General features: G+C 41.7%; 1 protein-coding gene across 4 annotated transcripts in view; it reads left to right on the top strand.

Annotated features, from left to right (window-relative positions):
* Positions 1–4,532, top strand: part of YTHDC2 (YTH N6-methyladenosine RNA binding protein C2) — a 68,739-nt gene extending 64,207 nt beyond the window's left edge. For all 4 annotated transcript variants that reach the window (XM_075601525.1, XM_075601544.1, XM_075601514.1 and 1 more), the window contains one exon: positions 2,923–4,532. The gene's annotated coding sequence lies outside the window, so the exon portion shown is untranslated. The remainder of the gene's footprint in view (positions 1–2,922) is intronic.
* The last annotated feature ends 3,750 nt before the right edge of the window (positions 4,533–8,282 follow it).

Below are 8,282 nucleotides of genomic sequence, written 5' to 3'. Positions count from 1 at the left end.
CCTGTCCCAAGAACTTCTCCACTGGTGGAGAGAGGCAGGAAGGCCCCTATTGCGCGCACTCAGTTACTCATTGGTAACCAGTTACTTATTGGTGTTTCACATAATTGTGAATAGGCTTCAACAAAGGGGAGCGCAGTATCAACCTGAGGCGATCCTGTGCTCCCTTTTGTTGAACCCTATCTACAAACAGAAGAACTAAAGAACTAGTTCCATTTTTGTATTTGAGCAGCAGTATCACTGCTATTTAATATTGTCATTTGCGCTTTTTATTCACATTTTGATTTGTCACATACACTTTTTTAGTTGGCATATTTTTGTGACGCTATCTTATTTCTATTTAGTTAACCATTTTTTTCACTATTCACATTTGTTATTAATCAATTGACACTGGGTGTGTATAATATATCACTTAAGAGGAGCGCCATACTGTAATTGTATAATTTGTGTATATTCACATAATTGTGAGTCTATTGAGATCAAGCTGAGCAGCACACATGCATTCAATCAGCGTATACCTTGAGCAGTGTAACTGTATGGATTAAGATCATTTAGTCCCCCAACGGTGGCTAATAAGTACAGTATTATGAATAGTAATAAAATCAATTTGAATGAAATCTCAAATTAAAATTGTGGGGACAGTCAAAAGTACATATTCCGTAAAGTAGCTATTTACAGTGCTACAGTACATGCGAGTGTGCACTCTGTAAGCAACAAGGTCACTGGAGATAGGTCAGTATAGAACTGCTACTAAGTGGAATGCGACCGCAGTATAAAGTACAGAGTGATACCAGTGCATTGTGGATACATATAGAAAGTATGGCGTCAGTGCGGTCTCCAAAACGCCACCAAGCTTCTCACCTGACCCAGTAAGTTCATATCCAATGCTTTTGGCAATGTACAAGTAAAACTGGAAGGTAAGAAAAACTTATGTGGAGGTGACTAGTTTGAAAAAGTGTAACTGGGTGGTACGCATTGTGTGGCTGGCTTGGTCACAGCAATATCTGCAGCAATATCTGCAGCAATATCTGCAGCAATATCTGCAGCAATATCTGCAGCAATGCACTAGCCAATTTATTCCCCACCCCTGGCAGTGTAACCGCTGTGTAGGCTGTCTTTGCGCACCATCCAATGTCCTGCAGGAGGATAATATTGAGAAGATACCTGCCAGGTCTTGTCGTCCCCCAGGTAGGTATGCAGAGTACCGAGGTAACCGTTGCATAAATTAAGTTAAGCGGAGTAATTCTTGTCAGATGTCACACAACGACCATCGTAATAGATCTATACTCTGGTTTACATACATAACCTTACAATACGAGGAGGGTAGAGGCAGGGAATGGTTAGGGTAGCCCTATCAGTATGGCTGAGCTAGCCCTAAGTAAGTTTGCGGTATTGTGTTGTGCCTGCTGTCCCAGGCCCGGCGGCGCAGTGGCACCCAAAGTAGCGGTGACCTGGCACCTCCACAGCTCAGCAGCAGACGCCGGTCACTGCAATGCTTCCTTCTCCTGTCAGCGCCGGAAATCTTGTCTAACTTCTGGCCGACAGGAGGAGGGAGCTGTGAAGTGGTGCAACAGCGCGTGCCTACACGCCCTAAATATATCATACGTCAGTCTCTGACAGCACTCTGTGACCCCGGACGTACTGGCGGTGCGCTACAGTGCTTGCTGGTCTTTTCTAAACTGATGGCTGTCACGGGAGACAAGGACTCTTTCACGGGATCAAGCACCAGACAGGACACCAGACAGCAGGCACAACACAATATTGCCAACAGAGCTATACTCATTCCATACAGGGAATACAGGGGGAATTCTAGGAGTCCTACGTGCCCGGCGCCACTCATATGACTTATCTGGCACAGCTTCCACCCCTGTGGGAGATTGGGAACTCCATGCAGCGCTGAATGCAAGTCGCAGACTTTAAATCTCGCAGCCTCGGTTTCAGGTGTCTCAGAGTCAATGCTAGCCTCAGCAAGGTCTCTGGAACTGAAATTGGTCACCCATTTTCTAGGTTCCCATCTCGATAGGCAATCATGGAGAATTAGTGGCAACTAATCACAGCGTGGATGCTGCCTTTTGGACCAATCACAATGCGAGGGCTTTCCTGTGTTGGCCAATCCGGGCTGGGGGTGTGACAGGGAGGCAGAGACAAAGAGGGCACGAATTACAAACCAGCCAATGAGAACAGTGCCTACCTGTCAGTGTTCTCAATGCCGGTTTGCTATCTCTGGATAAGATTGGTGCCTCGCTGTCTGGGGCAGACAATGGCTCTGCTTATCGAACCAACGCCCCCAGATAGGAGGCCAGCTCATCGCCGCTCTCCTTTGTCCTCAACCACTTTGTGAAACCAGCTAAACTCGGATCCCTGGCCGCGTAGGCTGCGTAAGTGTATTACCAGCCTAGCATGTCCAGGGAACACAGAAATACAGTTTCACATGCACAGATACATTTTACATGTAATGCAGGTTCACATATACATTTTCACACAACTTAGTTTGGCCAGTTGAGCCACGATAACATGCATGTACAAGGCAACTCTGTATATTCGTCTAGACGATGGGGCAATGGCTGGGCTTCACCTTTATTATAACAACCTTATTGCCCATATTGTCACAATGGTTATCTTCTACCAGATGTAATTTATAGGTGCTTGAGAAAAATCCAGTGGAATGTCAATAAAAAAGAGATTTTTTTTTGCTTTTAACATTTATACTCCTAAAGATGTTAAATTCTTCAAGGCTGTGACTCCCTTGACCATTGTTTGCATTTGTCAGTATCCCTCACCCTTGTATGGACCTTGTGCTGTCTTGTTCTCTTGTTTTCTTTTTGTACAGTGCTGAGTACATGTCCAGAGCTATGTCAGAATAAAGTATGAGAATAATAGACATAACTAATATCTAAAAAAAATTTTTTTATTTTTTTTAAACAGCTTCTGATGTCTTGTCACGTTGGAGATTTATCGTTTTCGAATGACACAGAACCTGCAATACATGAGACCTGTCTCCGATATGAGATTCTTGCTATGAGACTAAAGTGAAATGCACTGATTTTGTTTACCAATAATATATACTGATCAGAAAGGCTGGCGTTTTAAACAAATGTTTAATTGGTTATTACTTTACTATATTTTCTGTTGCACAAGAAATGAAGTCCATTTTTTATTCGCTGTAGAACATTTTTAGCAGTTATTGTTTTCCTAGTATAATGAATTGCACAGTTCTAAACGTTGGTAAAGTTCATTGGGGTTTCTTTTCTGTAAATTATATTATTACATGTTAATAGGGAAACAGAAACAGTATATTGGCTTATGAGTGAATCCACCTCTAAATCTGATATTCTACACAACACGTACAAATAATGAATTAAAATCGCAACGATTTCGTTTACCTTATACTTTGCATTATGTAACTCTACAGAATAGAATTTGAGGTTGAGGTACATTCCCTGTAATTGTAAACAAAAACAAAATCCTAAATACATTGTAAATTTTAAAGCAGAGACCAACCCTAAAAAAAGTTAAAAAAAAGAATTATGCAGATTTTAGGGCTCATACACAGTAGGTGCCTTTTTGAAAGTTTTCCCTTGATCATAAATACCCATGTCGTACAGTGTATTACTGGAGGATTTGTTAGATACATAAAAAGTTTGAAGAGAAGTGGGAGTCAGCATAGCCTCTGGAACAATTGAGATTCCTTCAATAGGGTGTTCAGGAGTACTTTACACAATTTTATATAAAATATAGGTATTCCAGTGGTAGATAAAGAGGAAATCATTATTGGTTAGTATACAGTATGTTTATCAGAGTAAATGCATCACTGAAAGATGTTGTGTTTTAATATATATATATATATATATATATATATATATATATATATATATATATAATCTTAGTAGAGGCTTTATGTAATGAGTTGTACTACAAATGTGTTGTCCCTCTCGATTACTGCTTTTTGATTTGCTGTCACTGTTTAGTCCAGTAATGTCATTCCTTTGTATACCTCAGGTATGTAGAAGCCTTCTGGCACATGAGTTGTAGCATTGAGATATATTTTACACGCTACACACACACACACAGTACTATAGTAAATGCACTAATAAAGTTGTTTTATAGAAGCAATAAAGGGTTGGTTGGTAACAATTCAGTCCTCATGTTCATAGTCTGCTGATATATATTGCTTTGTTTAATATTATAGGGGATCATCTTTCATTTTAAGATACCTCTAGTTTTCTTTTAATTAATGTTTTTCAATTTGCGTAAGATATGCAATGCCCAATAAGCCCCTTTAGCATGCAGAGGAATAAAATAGTGTGTCCACGCCTTTATCATTTTTTATTCTGGTTCTTAATTTACAACTGCAAGGTGTTTCAAACTACAGGTTAATGAATCTGAATAGTTAAAGAAACGTGATTAATTTTGTAGCACTGAGCATACAATGTCAGTTTTATGTTGATGTTACAGTACTGTTTACATGCATGTTTCATTCAGCTTTACTGTTAACAGGTGAATCTTTCTGGAATAAAAAAAAGATGTGTGATTAACAGAGGAACTGGTTTATTTCAAATCGCAAGACATTACATTTAAAACTTTATTTTTTATTTTTTAAATCATTTGAACAGGACAGGGAGCACGTAAATGCTGAGAGTATTTATACTCACTATTTCTAGTCCAATCCAGATATTTGTTCATATTTTTTATGCCTATACAGTATATTCATTTGTAATTTATTTATAAAATATTTTACCAGGAAGTAATACATTTAGAGTTACCTCTCGTTTTCAAGTATGTCCTGGGCACAGAGTAAAACAAATAATACATGGTTACAAATACAGTTACATAAATGAACAGGGTATACATTATATACAAGACATTGCGTGCACAGTTAAAGAAAATATATATTATGAGCGTATGAAACAGTTACAGACCAGGTTAAAATGTGAGACAGCCTTAATTAATTGTAAGTACATGTTCTTAAAAGTGAACCTCTTTAAGTGGGCTTAGCAATACATTGAATTTGCAATAATGTATAAGTATTCAAGAACACACCTCACTGTTTAGCTTCTTTTTAAAAAAAAAAAATTTTTTAGACACTAATTTAATTATACTTTTTTTAAATGTAGCTTTCTTTAGTTAAAAAGCACAACATAATTAAATAGTTAAGGAATTCATAATGGATATAATTTGGTGTACAATAGTAATTTTACATGTTTCCTCTAAAGTGTGTGTGTGTATATATTATATATATATATATATATAGAGAGAGAGAGAGAGAGAGTGTGAGTATTGGTTAATACTGTAACTAATCATATTCAATGATAAATATACATACTGTATAACAAGTGCATAAAATAAATGGAAGTATTCAAGTAAAATAAAGTCTCACATAGATGTCCAATATACTTTTAAACAAGGATTATCCTTCTCTCCGAACTCCGGTCTCAACTCTTTCAACTTGTTTGTAGACTTGAACAGTTGCATTAGGATGATGACATTAATCATATACTTTTTGCTGGAGAGGGATACATCTAATAACTAATAATTAATGTGTAATTATTGATAAAGCCGATTTGGGATATCTATCCTATCTGAAGTCTTTACAAGCAGAATCTGATCGTTGAATTGAATTTTATAGTCCAACCGAGATTGCATGTACTGACCTTGGTGTTAAGTGTGGCTCAGCTGATATCTCTATTGTTAATAGTTCATTTGTCCACTCTTTTTCGGCCTAGGTAATGGTTTTATCCATTCAAATCAAAGGGGAGCTGTATAGACACATTCTACACCCTGGTGATGGCAGATTTCAACAAGATGTGTCAACAGAAGCCCAATTTTAAGGACAATCTTGGTTGAGATGAGGGTACTCAAAGCTAATGGAAATATTGTTGGCAGACAAGGGTAGGAGTATCATTATTCAAGACCATCTGGACTATATTGAAGAGGCCTTGAGATTGTTGGGGGATACTAATCCTATATACATTTACAAGTTCCTATGGATCAATACCAGAAAACTGTATGACTTAAACATTCTTAGCTCTAAAGATAATGGCATCATCGCCAAGTCTGAATTATTATTTTTTGTCTAATCTAAATCCATAATCACCTCGCAAGAGTCTTCTCAATCCACCAGAAAGGCCCATCATCTCAGGGATCGGGTTGATGAAGTCCAGCTTGTCACAATATGTTGACCACTACCTGCAACTGATTGTGGTTACATTAAAATTGCATATTGGGAGAGGCGCATGTGCGACGGATCGGGAGATGGCGGCTTAATTTGAAGGCTCCACCGATCCCCTGCGCAATTAAATAAATAAATACCACTAACACCCGTCCTAACACGGCGCAAACTATACCATCATGGCGCCCATGCAAAAGACGAAGCGCTAAAGCGGCGGCTATGCCAACAACCCGGGCCACGACCAACAGCACCAAGAGAAATTCCCTGGATCTGCGATCTTATTTTTGGCACACAGAGCAAGCAAAGACCGGGGACGAGACGGCCATGTCGGCGGGCGGGAGCTCCGATACGGACTCCATGCACGGACGGGGAGACCCAGACGAGGACGCAGCAATGCAGCCTGTCCTCCGGAAGGACATGACACAATTTCTAAAGGAATTAAAAGATTTTTTCCGGCATGAAATAGATGGGCTGCGCAAGGACATCCAGGGGATAGGGGAAAGCACCCACGATTTGGAGCAGCAAATGGACATCTCTATGGAGTGTCACCAACACACAGGACAAGATCTTGCCCATATAAAACAAAGGCTGTTGGAACTAGAAGAGAAACAAGAAGACGGAGAAAATCGAGACAGAAGAAATAATATCAGGTTGAGAGGCATACCTGAGGAGGTTCTGGACGTCGAGGACTTCGTGGGGAGGTGGTTGGAGTCCCTGCTGCCAGATAAATCCCCTTCAGAACTCCAGTTGGATAGATGCCATCGTGCCTTGCGGGCGAAGCCTCTTCCCAACAACCCCCCGAGAGATGTCATCATGCGCATCCACTACTTCAAAATAAAAAAGGAGATTTGTAAAATCACTAGGGCGTCCCCTACACTTCAATTCGATGGCGTAAAACTGTCAGTTTATCAGGACATATCCCCTACTACACTTAATAAAAGACGTGCCCTACATCCCCTAACAAAGGTGCTGAGAGATAGGGGCATACGCTACAGGTGGGTCTTCCCCTTTGGGCTCCTCGTCATTAAAGATGGTAAGGCTCACAGCCTGAGGCATCTGGAAGAAGGGGCAGCGCTCCTAAAAACCTTGGGAGTCAAAGACACGCTCCTGCCGCCAGCGGAGCAGCGCCCGTCGACAGAGACATCCTGGTCAAAAGTGAACCGGGCTGCAGAGACCAAGAAAGCCAAGAATAAAAATAAACTCTGAGTTGGAGAGGCTGTTTGATTGTTGCCCCCCAGTGGTATTCCAGGTGTTCCAGAGGGGTCGGGGTGGCTCGTTGCCCCCGGGGATGCCACGGGAGAGAGAGGCAGGCAAAAGTTCAAGTTTAAATTCTGTTATCACGGTTTAAAGTGATGTTGCTGCGCTGTACCCAAGTAAATCAACCACAGTGAAAAGCAAGAACAAACATGGTTTAAATACTGACAGTGGACAAAAGATGGCGCCTCTTTGACTTGCCTGAGAAACCATCGTGGTGCCGAAGAAGAAGCTGAGACTTTTCGCGGGCTATCATGGCGCCCATGCAAAAGGCGCGAATGGTCTGCTGCGGAATCAAGGGGGCAGTAAGGGCGGCTGCAGAGGAGGAGTCCCAAGAGGAGAGGAGGAAGAAGGAGGTCTCGCTTACCTGATCCGATGACGAGCGGATGTGACGTCAGAGTCAGGGGCCGGACGTCCGAACATGACGTCACCGGTTGAGAGACCCGGAAGTGGAGCCGGGGAATGGTGAGGTCTCAAGGCAGAGGCACTCGCATTCCTCGGCCGAGAGACCTGACCTCTTGCAAGGGGGAGGGGGGGTACCCGGAGGAGAATGTCGAAGAGAGGCAGCATGAAGCTCGGTCAAGGACATGACGCAGAGCACCAGGCACTATAATCAGCAGGCGGAGGGCGGACAGAAGTGCAGAGGGAGATAAGTAGGAGGGGCGGAGTGGATAGCAGAGGATAGAGGAAGAACTGAAAGGAAGGGGGGGAGTGCGGGAGTAGCGAGGGTTAGGCGAGCTGTAAGGAGAAAGGGGAGGAAGCGGTATGGATCCGGGAGAGCACAGGAGGGTCGATAATCACAAGGAGGGGGGAAGGGGGGGGAGAAAGAAAGCTGAGTGAGAAATAGAAAACTAAAGGGGCA

The sequence above is a fragment of the Ascaphus truei genome, chromosome 1, assembly GCF_040206685.1.
Source record: "Ascaphus truei isolate aAscTru1 chromosome 1, aAscTru1.hap1, whole genome shotgun sequence".
NCBI classification, from domain to species: Eukaryota; Metazoa; Chordata; class Amphibia; order Anura; family Ascaphidae; genus Ascaphus; species Ascaphus truei.
Note: the sequence above shows the minus strand (reverse complement) of the source record. Positions and strands in the feature narration are given on the sequence as shown.